Raw genomic sequence first — 12381 nt, forward strand, 5'->3', positions numbered from 1 at the left:
AAGATTGCAATTGCCATTAATTTTTACTACATTTTTTTAGGTAAGATGCTTGCCATGATACTGAGTTCTGTTCAAATAATTTGTAGGGTGAGATAGTAGAGTATTGGAATCAGATTGAATATATAGCTTTTTTTTTACCTACTTTTGTGCTACTGAGCAAGTAGCAGCTTTTTTAATTAGAAAACAAATGTTTGACAAAGGAAGGTTCTTCAGAATATTAAAATATTTGTATGCTAACAAAGATAATTCTATGGCAATTTAAAATCTTCTGTTTAAAACTCTTTCGTCATCAGAACCCAAGCAGATTCAGTATCGTAAGGTCAGTCATGTAGCATGAACGTATTTGTCATTAGTGACTGGATTTATTGAATTTTGTCTGATCAGAGCATAAATAGCATAAAATGTATCCCTAAGGTTGTATTCCTAAGAAGAAATAAATCATGCTAATGAAGTAAGCACGGTTGTTAATGTAGTGATGCAACCATTCACCTACATTAAAAACAACAAAGAATGCTGATGTTGTATCACTTAGATTTTTTTATTTAGCCTGAGTTGCCATAGCAACCATAGGAATATAATGTTTTAATTAAGAGTCTCCTAGTAATCCTCATTCTAACAGTTGCTTGCCATAAATACATAGTATGTTGATGTGCATATTAAATGCAGAGGAGGTTGAAAATACACTGGTCACTAGAATTTTAGTATACTTGTAGGAGGGTAAATCCAGATTCAGCACACCAGCATATAATCTCTTTCAACCTTGCATATTACTGAAATACGACAGGAAAAGTAAAAACAAATCTTTGTCAGGCAGTATTCTAGCTGGGAAAAGTAAGAAATATTGTTATGTCTCTGAACCTATTGAAATCAGCACATAGTAAGATGGTAACAATACATGCTCCATTTGTCTGCAGGACTGTAGAAATATTGCCACCCCTTCTTAAATCAGGTGCAGATTTCATGGCTAGTGAATTTAGGAATGACTGCTGTATAAACAGAATCAGAGACTACGAAGCATGTTAACTGGAAAATTGCATGTGTCCCTGAAAACTAAATATCCAGTTAGGTTGTTTTGCATTTGAAGAGCTCTAAAAAGAGTTGAACATCTGAATGTTGCCACTCTATAATTTAGAGAACTATCTAGTTAAAATACAAAACTATTTACGGAAGGGAATAATTAAGAATCACTTTTGAATTGACTGAACTCAGCTTCTTCCTCTGTCCCTTTCAGTAAGCCAAACACCTCTATGTGCTAAACATGTTACTCTCTAAAGTTTGGTACCAGCAGAATTAAGAATGCAAAACTGTCATTGCACTGCTCTTCCACTCACGCAGCTGTAGGTACCCACCTTGTTGTACTTGAAATAAATGATGGACTAATTAAACAATAGAAAGGCAAAATTATTTGTCTGTGAGGTAGGGCTTTATCTTTTTTTTTTTTTGAGATGTGAGAATTTTTTACCTGTCCTAAACTGAATCTGAAAATTTTAAACAAAAAATTTCAAAATATAACCATGAATCCGGTCATGAACGTTTATTGTGGGTAGTAGAGATGGTTAGAAGTCAAGTATTGAAATAAACACACTGGAAAGTTACTTGAAGCCGGCTATTTGTCACAAATAATGTCAGCTTCTACTGGAAAAACATTTGGGGAGGAAGAAGGTTACACTAGAAAACTTGTAAATGCCACTACTACTCACGCAATTTTGGAAAGTAACACGCATAGCAGAAATCAATTTCATAATATAGCATAAACTGTAAAAGCTTAAAATGTCATTGCTAAATTGGTTTCCTGAATGCTATTCAGAAATATTTACTTTGGTGATTACAACCTACACTCCTGCCAGTCAACAGAAACATAACTCTTTGCGTGTCTTTAACTTCTTTGATCTTCACACTGTTTAAAAATTCTGAGACTGCAATAATTTCCAGAAAGAGTGTGGAATAAACATTTCAAGTATCATAGATTTATTCAATGGGATGGAGAAATAATCTCCTGTCTTCAAGTAATTTTGATAAATACATCCAACTAACCTGCTTGCCTTCAAACCAGTATGAAGTACTGGCTAAAGGTTTCTACCAGACTATATTTCTCAGTTCTATATAATGGGACTTTCTTGATAAAGACTGTGTTAAAATGTAGCCACATTTTCCAGTATAACCATCGTACCACATCTGCTTTTAAGTATTCACATAGGATGCATGTTCAAGGAGGAAATCAAGAAATAATATTCATATGTAGGTCAGACTAGGCTGAAATAGGAAATTAGTGGCTGGATAGTCACTGGATAATTTAGTTCAGTCTCTCTGTTGCACTGAATGATGTTGTAATGATGGATACAAGTATTTCAAACTGACCTGGTTATGACACTTCATACTATGCAATTCCGATGTGATATAATTCAATATCCTCTGCACAATGCATTAGCTGCTTAATTAATTGCACTAATGACATTGTCCAGCATTTTACACTTAGTGACAGAAGATTAGGTTGAAGTAACATTCAGCCTAAAATCTATTCATATAAAAATTCTGTAAGATTATCCCAAGCTACCATCTGCAATATGAGCAACTATAAATATCTATCGCAGACTGTAATGAATTCACTCAGTAGAAAACATTTCTAAGATTTTTTTTAATGTTAAATAAACAGAGTTGCGGGCTTCCTCATCATGCTATTATTTAGGGTAGAAATGCTTTTTGGGTTTTTTTTGTTGTTGAGTTAGAACACATTTTAGATTCACAGAAACATAAAAAAATACAGCAAATCTAATATGAAATATCAGAGAAGTATATTGCCATATGTTATACTGAACCTGAATATCCTCTAATGGTGACATTGAACATGAAAAGCATTTTGTCATTTCCAATGGCAAAGTTAAAAAAAATGAGGGGGAAAAAAACCCAAGAACAAAATTAGTCTTGAGGCAGAATACACAAAAACTTCTTTCTTCTCTCTGCACAGAGCAGCGCTTTGCAAAGGTTCATTATTGCTGTACGGTTGTGGTATACTACCACATTTTCATAACCAATTAAAGAAAAAAAATTGAATCTAGATTACAGTCCTTTGCAGTTAACATCCACCATTCCATGAAAAACAGTGATTGCTTTATTTAGTTTTCTTTGTATTTGTATTCTACTCAACATGCGAAAAAACCTACAAGTAGAACTTTACATTGAACTTCATGTTCTGTATTTCTATTCTCTCTAGATATGGAATTTGAATGATCAAAATTTTCAAAAACAGTTGGAACGGCGCAGCAAAATAGGAGCTGCTAGGATCTGAACAGTCTTGAAAATATGACTGTTTTCTTCAGACGTCTACATAAGCCCTAAAACTTTATTTTGATTATTTCAAGGGAGATGTAAAGTCTGACCAAGCTGTTATCAGCAACAGAAAACTTAGAGAATTCCTATAGTGAAATAAAAGATTAAATACAGGCTAACCTCCTCTAGTTTAACAAAACAGACTGAAGGAAGCATCCTGGAAAATGCTGAACAGATATTAAGGATGTTTCATGCTCTGATGTTAAATAATAATGCAATCTGGATGAAAAATGTAGTATGGAGCTAGTGAATAGGTTACAGATACATGTTTGTACAAGGTGCAGAAAACTCTTCCAGTTAATGTTAAGTAGAATTTTTATGCCGAATTTTGTGCTAGTGCCTGCAAAAAGCAATGTGTACTAGCAATTTAACTATGTGATTAATAATTAAAATAAATAGCTGATTAGCAATTGCATCAAGAATGTAGGAGTGCCTGCATGTATATGAATGTCTATAAAAATAATCTCTAAATCATAGGAAGCTTTTAACAGCGTTTAGAAATTGTATGATGATGACGCAGAAGAAAACAATTTTCCATATGGTGTTTTCTCTCTGACTCAAAACATTGACTTTCATGCAAAGCAAGATTTTTTCCATTTTTGTGCTACCCTTATGCCACCAGGATAAAAGTAGCATCATTAGTGATCTCCAGTAAGTAACTAAACGTTAGGGAAGCTGGTATTAGTGTGTTACGGTTGTTTGATCACCTGCTGTTACAACAGATGACATTTTCCCTTTTGAGTAGCTGAGCGGGGTGGGGGAGCAAAGCTATATAAGAGTTTATCCTGAGAGATTTCCAACATGCGGATGGCAAGTAAAATTGCACGAAGTTGAACTTTTTTGTGTTGTGTAATCTTTCAAAATATGACCAGGAAAGTTATATGCAATTCTGTAGGTAATGACACAAGAATTTGACATTGAAATTATTCCTTGTATTTTGTAGAATTCAAATTTGGTGTGTTCCTTGAAACTGGATTTTCTTTTGTGTACTTTCTTTTTTCTTTTCTTTTTTTTTTTTTTTTTTTTTTTTTTTGCCAGGTTGCTACTTCTTACCTTTTTTTTGGTCATTTATTCAAAGGCTTTTGTTTCAATGTTGTCTTAACTTCCTTGCCAGGAAGAACTTTTGTGCAGTCAAGTAGATCAGTATTTAGGATTGTTATACATTGTTTAGTGTGATATTTTTAAAGATCTAAGGTAGACCTTTATGCCATACTAATGGTATTCATTTTATTTCTGGTTTCATTTATGATTTCTTCATTAAACGTAGAATTTTCTGCTACACAATATATGGACTTTTTCAATCTCTAATCAACGTCTTTTTTCAGCCTAGTTGTGATGTTTCAGCAGTGCGGGGGTGGGGGGGTGTGAAACGCGAAAGCTTGCAGTGTTCCTGGTACATTCTACTGCTCTGGTATTAGCATTAATATAGTTTTTGATAATCTTAAGACCATATTTAATGTCAGTCACATGTAGTTCTACTCTCTCTAGGACGTATTTCTTACCGTGTCTTCCCTAGAAGACTCATGCTTAGCTTGTTCAAGTTGAGCATGTAACCATTTCTTCTAATTTTTGCTCAGTCACAAGGTCTAGAGTTGCTTGATGTTTGAATCAGAAATTACATGCTATTCATCATGTCAGAGCAGTCAACCAGATAAATGTGGAAATGATCCACCATGGTCTTTGTTATTTCAGTACCTCTAACAAAAACAATTTGCTCTATTCAAATTAAATGTTATGAAGAAAACAATACGTTGGAACAATGTTATAGTTAAGGGAAAGGTCATGTAATTACTGTAACTTGGATGTTATTAAGCTTTTGTAACATGTAAAAGCCACTTACAAGACATGTAAAACTTGAGTCTGCTATTCTGTAGACTTTTTACCACCCTCCTGTGCCCTTGCTTTTCTAATCAAGTTAGTACCAATGGAAAGTAGTTTAAATTTTAATTTGAAGAAGGTGTTTCTGCACCTACAGCTCTTTTATGTCAATATGAAATATTTCCGCTACTCACTTCCATGCACCATTGACCATCCAGGTGATAGAAGGCTATAACTTATATCAAGCAAGGCAAAGAACTTTACTGTCCGATGACCTTTAGCTGTTACTAGGTTGAACAGAAAAGCAAATTTATAGGCAGCTTGTGCCAGGTCTACAGAAAAGTAAGCTGTAGCTCTGTGATTATCTTATAAATAGCTTTTATGTGTTTAATGTGATCTAATTTATGGTAAATGCATGAATTGTCCCATAGGCATGACATTACTCGAGTATAATTTTATTTACAACATTTAACCAAGAGGTATATGTTTTCCTAATAAGCATACATACATTTGAATTTTATTATAAAATAGTTGGCATTTGAAACTTCATTTTTGAATGTCGCATTCAGCAAGTTTGGTGAATGATAATTATGATATTCTTCATAATTTCCATTTTGTAATCGTCAGTGCTGTTTATTTTATTTTATTTTTTATTTACTCTGGAAAATGAAATGCATAGATACTTTGAATGAGTAAGTAATACAGATTAGAACATGTTCTAAAGACGTGACATTTTTACAATTAAAAGGGAGAAATATGCAAACAGATTAAAAGACTAACAGCTGCAACAGAATAAGATAAGCAGTCTTTTGCTTGAGAAAAATACAAAGACGACAGGAGAGGCCTCAATCTGGGATTTTAAAATGTGGCTTCTTATGCTTTAAAACTAAAAAACAAGCTGAAGAAGATTCTGACAGGAAATAGGAGTTTATATTTTGAATTGAGACTATTCAGGTGTAGGACCTTCTCTTATAAAGACAAGTACAAAGAGGAGCTAGTGGAGGAGCTACAAGTACAAAGTGGACCTTTGAGTAGTTATGTAAAGGTTTTTCTGTGACATTTTTTACATTACTGCAAAGCAATATATTTTTCGCTAAGCAACATACCCTGCTGTGACTAAAATTTTCAATCCCTTTTATCATCTCCCCTACACCTGATGTGCAAACACAAAAGATTGATCCTCAGTAGAGTATAACAGCCATTGCTGCATTTGTAAAGCTGAGTAGGATCTAAAAATAAAAATAGGGAAACCTTGACTCTTCTGCTTCTCTGACATTGTATTTTTATGTAAAAAGCGAATTAAGTAAGCTAAAGCAACTGAAATACTAATGTACATTTCTGAAAGATGAGGCTCTTGGCAGAGATACATTTCTAAATTAAAACAATTTTGATAACACTGAAGTTCAGTGGTCTTTAGAATTATTTTTTTCACTAGAAATTCATAGTATTTTAATATGGTGCCTAGAACTGGTTAAATCTTTTTTATGAAATATTTTTTCTAAATCCAGATGTTGCATAGCAATGTGTTAATATTAGTGATGGGTTAATTGGGGAAAAATGAAAGTATGTAGTTACTTCCTTATGTTGCCACAGTAGCAATGTTGTTTTCAATATCATCATGTCCATTTATTTTATTTTATTTATTATTTCTTGTTTCAATGGTCCTAAGTTGAAATCTGTGGAGGAAAAACAAAACTAAAAAACTTCTGAATATAATTCAACTAATGATGTTGTTTTTTAAAATGTTGGAATTTCACAAGTATATATTTTCCTATAATACTTGTTTAAAAAAATAATCTTATTCAGCAGACCCAAACATCATTAGGATGAGATAATAACTTGAAGAAAGAATTCTCGTTATCTTTCATATGGTCCCTGTAATCATTGTTAGTTGTCACTAATAGTGACTACTGACCAACTGACCTGATAGTTAGCTACTGGACTTAAATATTGACCTACTAAAGTCAATGAAGTAGTGTCAGTTCACATTTTCTGGGGATTTAGCACTATACATTTCGTTTAAAGAGATGCATCAGCAATTGAAAAAAGTTAATGCTCCCGCAAAAAGTATTTACTGATAAAACATGTATTTAAGTAATATATCTTTAAGTCATGCATTCAATGCTATCGTGCTGCACTTCTAGCTAAGAGGCAAGAATCAAGCCTGAAGGGTTTCTAGTTGTATCAAGCAATGTTAAAGAAAGGATTAATCTTTCAAAATACATTGCTTGGAAAAGAGGGAGAAATGAAGGGTAATTTATAGCAGGACTTTGAATCCTCTTCTGTGTTCCTAAAATGATTACGTTTGGCAGTGGTTGATGGACAAACACTGCAAAATATTCCCTGGGAATGCCTTCACATTTTCAAGAAAATGTATTCGTCCATACTCTATGAATACCCTAACCAGCAAGAATATTGCCTAGAATACTTGCAGAAATATTTGTAAATTATTAGCAAATATGGTAGAATATTACAGGAAGGCTAATTTGGAGTCACAAGTGTTCACACTGAGAATCTGATGCTAAGACTGACTTAAAGTTATCAAATCTTTGCAGTGAATTTTCTCTGAATAAGCGAAGTACCATTGCATTATTTAATCATGAAAATTCAAAGGGAATCTCACCATGTGGAATATGGAAAAGTATTTTATATGAAAGCATCTTAATTCTTATTATTTAAGAGACAATTAAAAAAACTCATTACAGGCATTTTAAGGCACCATCAAGAAAATTATTGAAAGAATTTAATTTTATAACTGGAGGTCGTGGCCATTACATATAGTGATAATCTACATTAAGAAAAAATCATCAATTTATTGGTAGTTCAAAGGTTTTCCATGTGCATTAATCTTTCTCCTATGAACAAATAAGAATATGAGGACATTTTCCTTCTTTCCAATCAGAAAATTTTAAAATATCTAAGACTAGATGTAACCAAATGATTACAGCAATAATATTTTGTTTAAATACTGAAACTCTTACGGCTTTGGTGTTGCAAAAATGCCTGTGGCTGATAACTGGGGGTATAGAATCCTGATTTGATCTCAGTTCTGCTGCATGACACTTCTGAGTTACAAAATTAACAATTTTCTTCAATATTCCATTTAGGGAGTAAAAGAAAAAGAGATGAGCAGTAGACCAAGCCAGGCTGGAAGGTGACTGACAGCAAAGTGTGAGTAGAAATCTATTTAAGTTTCATTTTAGTGTAATATTCACCTATGATGAGTGCGTGTAGCATATGAAAACACAAGTGAATTTGTTAAATACATAAAACAAGAAACATGTTTTCCATGGTTCTTTGTTTTCAGTTCCACAGATCTAATCTTGCTACATTCAATATTTTCTGTGTGAGAGCAGAATAGACTAGAAGATTTTGGATATGAAATTTTTTCTTCAGAATTAATTCTTTTTTCATATTCAAGGTATTTAAGGATTAGTTGCACAAAGACATCCGGTCTCTGAATTGAACTCTAAAGCCCTGAACTCTAACACTCTAAATGCTGGCTACAATCTAAAGAGGATCTAAATGCTGTAGAAGTCATACATAAGAGTTAAGTAAGTAGGGAGTATTCCAAGGTAACCCATAGAAAATATTGAATAAAGAAGAGAGGTCATATCTAGCTATTTGACTTTTCTGTGCTGGAGAAAGAAAAAGCTAATTTATAGACAACATATATTGCTTGTTGCTTTATTTGTAATTTACTTCAAATGCATGTCTGACTGTATTTTGCTGTCAGTGAGTGCAAAATAAAAAATAGTTTTTGTGTGGTTGTACTAGAAACATAACCATTTAATTAAATTTTAACATATTGTGGTCTCTCACTTTAATATATGGTACATTAATTTTTTATGATGCTGGCATGCTGTGCTGATGGATTTCTCAGTCTACCAAATGAAGTAAACCAGGGACTTTCCAGGCAGTTTAATTTTTTCTAGATGCAATGACATTAACATTCCTTTTGGGAAGACAGTTATCAAAACTTGATATTTCATTAAATGTTTGAACTTCTGTTGTAATATGTATTCCATCTTGTCACTGTAGTAATGATTACCTGTTATATGCCACCTTTGTCAGTGAAAGTACCACAACCTTACTCAATGACAGTTGGGCTTTATTATCAAAGAGAAATTATTTAAGAAACTGGAAGTCATAAATATCTTTCCATCATGGTAGTAATCATTACCATCCTCTGTAATGTCAAAAAAATTAACCTAGTCTTATCATTAAGCTTTGTGTGGTTTGTGGGTTTTTTTTATTTGGGGTGTGTGTGTGTGTTTCCCTTGAATCATTTGTTTAAATTTGTCAGTGATCAAATTTCTTGTCCCGTAATAACTACACTTTTAAATTTTTGTGCAGGACTGTTTTGCGTCTACTTTGTGTGACCTGATGATAAGGAAAATAAGTTGCAAACCCTCTTTTTTTGTTTCCAGTTGTGGGTCATTGATTAGTATGAACTTAGAAGATTTTTGTTTCTTATTAATTGCTTTGCTGAAGCAGGGATGGCTGGGATACCCCTCTTGCATCTTCATGTCAGGAAAGTGTTCCCTGAGCATCTAATGATTATGCTTATGTGTTAGTATTAGTGAACATAGTTGTCCTTTTCCAGATTCTCTACAGCATATACAAGAAGTTCTGTCCCTAAGAGCTTGTTTGAAGTAAAAGATGAGAGACAACAGATAAGAAAGGAGTGGGAAGGTGAAGAAACTATATGTTGGTGTTGGTATATCGGTATAATAAGCATTCTAACAGATAGTTTTTCAGTATTGTCATTATACCTTCACTTCATTTTTGGACCACTTACAGTGACCTCTTAGTGAAGGAAAATTTTTCAAACACATTTTCATTGATGTTGGTGAGGAATTCCTTCAAAGAGTAAGGTGCCACACTGAAGAAAACATTAACATACTTCTGACTTTGCCTTCAAGAGCATACTGGAATTCAGACTGGGCTTTTCAGATCTTAATGAAACGTAAGTATGATGTGAAGAGCGTCTGAACACAAAGATGGAGATGTGGAGTGAAGCAGAGAGACAAGACGTGATTCAAGCTCTGGTCTTTGTGGCATAATTCTGCAGAATTCACTGTTGCATACTGGAAAATGCAGTTGAAATATTGCATGTATCTAGTCAAGAATAAAGGGTATTATAGGAATAAAACATGGGATAATATCCTGGGCAAACATTTGTGGTGCGAGGGGTTGAATTAGAAAGACAGTGACTTCTACGGCATGGCTTTACCTAGTCTGGGTGTGAAGATTAGAGAAGCTTCTGACATAGATCCTGCCAATGTGGAAAGAAAGAAGATGAGCCTTTTAGATAGCTGCAATATATTAATTTTAGGACCATACATACAGTGTTTCTAATCTGCTGCTTTGCAGAGGTTTTTCTTATTTCACTGCAGTTCATACTCCAAGGGCAGAATGTGTGTGCTGAGGAATGCAAGTAAAAGATCTTACAGGCAACAAAGAGGTTCTGTTCTTGGTGTAGCATTATGAATTTCTGTGGCCATGTGCAACATGTTGTGCTATGGGATTGCTTCTGAAAGGGTCACGTTATGCAGCAGGAGAGACTTTCTACACTCTTCTGCTCCTTAGTTCAAATCTACTACACCTTTGTGACCGCATTGTTTCCCTTTTGGTACTTTACAAAGGATATTGAACCACTGTAGGTTGATAAGATGCATTTTCAGGCTGTAAAATTACAGAGGTAACAGCTAACATTTAAGTACAAAGCATTTACCATAAACGATGGTTTATTGTTGTTTTTTTGTCAGATAGGTAGTTTAATGTATAATTTATGACACTTCTGTCAAGCTAGTTTTACTGCACAGTCTTGATTTTTCAACTATGATATGAAACTTGACTGAATTCTGCTTCTGCTCTGTGTTCACATTTTAACTCTTCAGAAACAGTTAACAAACATAGCTTTTACACCAATTTTATGGTGGAACAATTCCAGTACTCCTGCTTTCAGGCGCTCCATTGTTCCAAAGGGTATCCAGCTCAAATGGATGATGAACAGTTAACAACTGAAACCATCCCTCATCTAGAAGGAAATGATGTTGCAAACAGTGGGTTATTTAGCTGTGTATACTGTGATTGTCATGATGACAACTTAGTTGCATCACAACCAGAATTTGCAATAGTACCCAAGCTACTCAAACTGCCACCTATGTCAACACTGTTCTTCATGTGATTGGAATGATTTTTACGATAGTAAAGCACTGAGTTTACTGGGCCCAGGCTACAATGCTCCTAATCATCTAGCTGTGTAACCTGTACATTCACTAGTTATGTTGATTTAGTAGAAAGTATAGGTTATTCAGAAAAGCAAAGTGCCAAATCCTGCTGTATTGCTTAGCTTTATTACACTCACACTAAAAGGATTCTCTCGTGTTTGAGAACATGGTGGTGTTTACTTTCCAGAAGCACAAGATATGTGCTGTAGGGGTTTGTTCTATATCAGGACATATTTTTTCTTTGCTTTCTTCCTGCATCAGTTAACAAGGGTGTTTCTCAGCACTCTGTTGCAGCAGAGTTTGGCAGAGGTGACAGAGGTTGTGCCGGGTGGTGATGCAGCACAGCAGGCTAACCTAAGCAAACCACTAATGCAAGCCATGGTGTGATGGGATTCAAGATTAAAAGTTATTTCAATTTTCTAATCACTGGGAGGGCTACTTACAAGAGGGCTGTTTGCTGTGGCAAGTGGTAACACCAGGAACTGTAAATAATGTGTTTGATCTGACTGAGAATTGAACTTTTGCCTTCCTAATGCAGCATGCAAAGCATATTAATATGCTGAAGATTGTGATTGTGATTCCCTTAGCATGCGTATTTGCAGTTGCTTCTTAACACAGTGCAAGAGTGTGCTATGCAGAAATGACTGGTTGGAGACTGCCTGCCTAGCAAGGTATCTTATCTGTGATATGTCTTAATCGAGTCATCTTGCCTCCAAAGTGAAAAGAAAATTTACTTCAAGGAGCTCAAAAAAATAATCCTCAAATCTTTTCTATTCTTTGACTCTAATATAATCATTACATTCATACTTTGCAGTCACAAGTCCTTTAAAAGGACTTGATAATTATTTTTGCTGATCAGACCTATCAAATCCAGAATATGATTTGTGTAATCTACTGAAGTTCTTTCTGGTTGTTTTAAAATCCTTATCGTAGCAGAGATGACCTGGTTAAAATATGTAATAACTCACATTTTGTGGTTAACCAGGACAGAATTATAATA

The 12381-nt window shown here is 34.1% G+C and overlaps 1 long non-coding RNA gene across 1 annotated transcript in view; it reads left to right on the plus strand.

Annotated features, from left to right (window-relative positions):
• LOC127020283 (uncharacterized) overlaps window positions 1-8309 on the plus strand; it is a 249989-nt gene extending 241680 nt beyond the window's left edge. The window contains exon 3 of the long non-coding RNA XR_007767049.1: window positions 8253-8309. This is a non-coding gene — a long non-coding RNA (uncharacterized LOC127020283). The remainder of the gene's footprint in view (window positions 1-8252) is intronic.
• Window positions 8310-12381: the final 4072 nt, after the last annotated feature.

Source organism: Gymnogyps californianus, chromosome 10 (assembly GCF_018139145.2).
Source record: "Gymnogyps californianus isolate 813 chromosome 10, ASM1813914v2, whole genome shotgun sequence".
In the NCBI taxonomy this organism is placed as follows: Eukaryota; Metazoa; Chordata; class Aves; order Accipitriformes; family Cathartidae; genus Gymnogyps; species Gymnogyps californianus.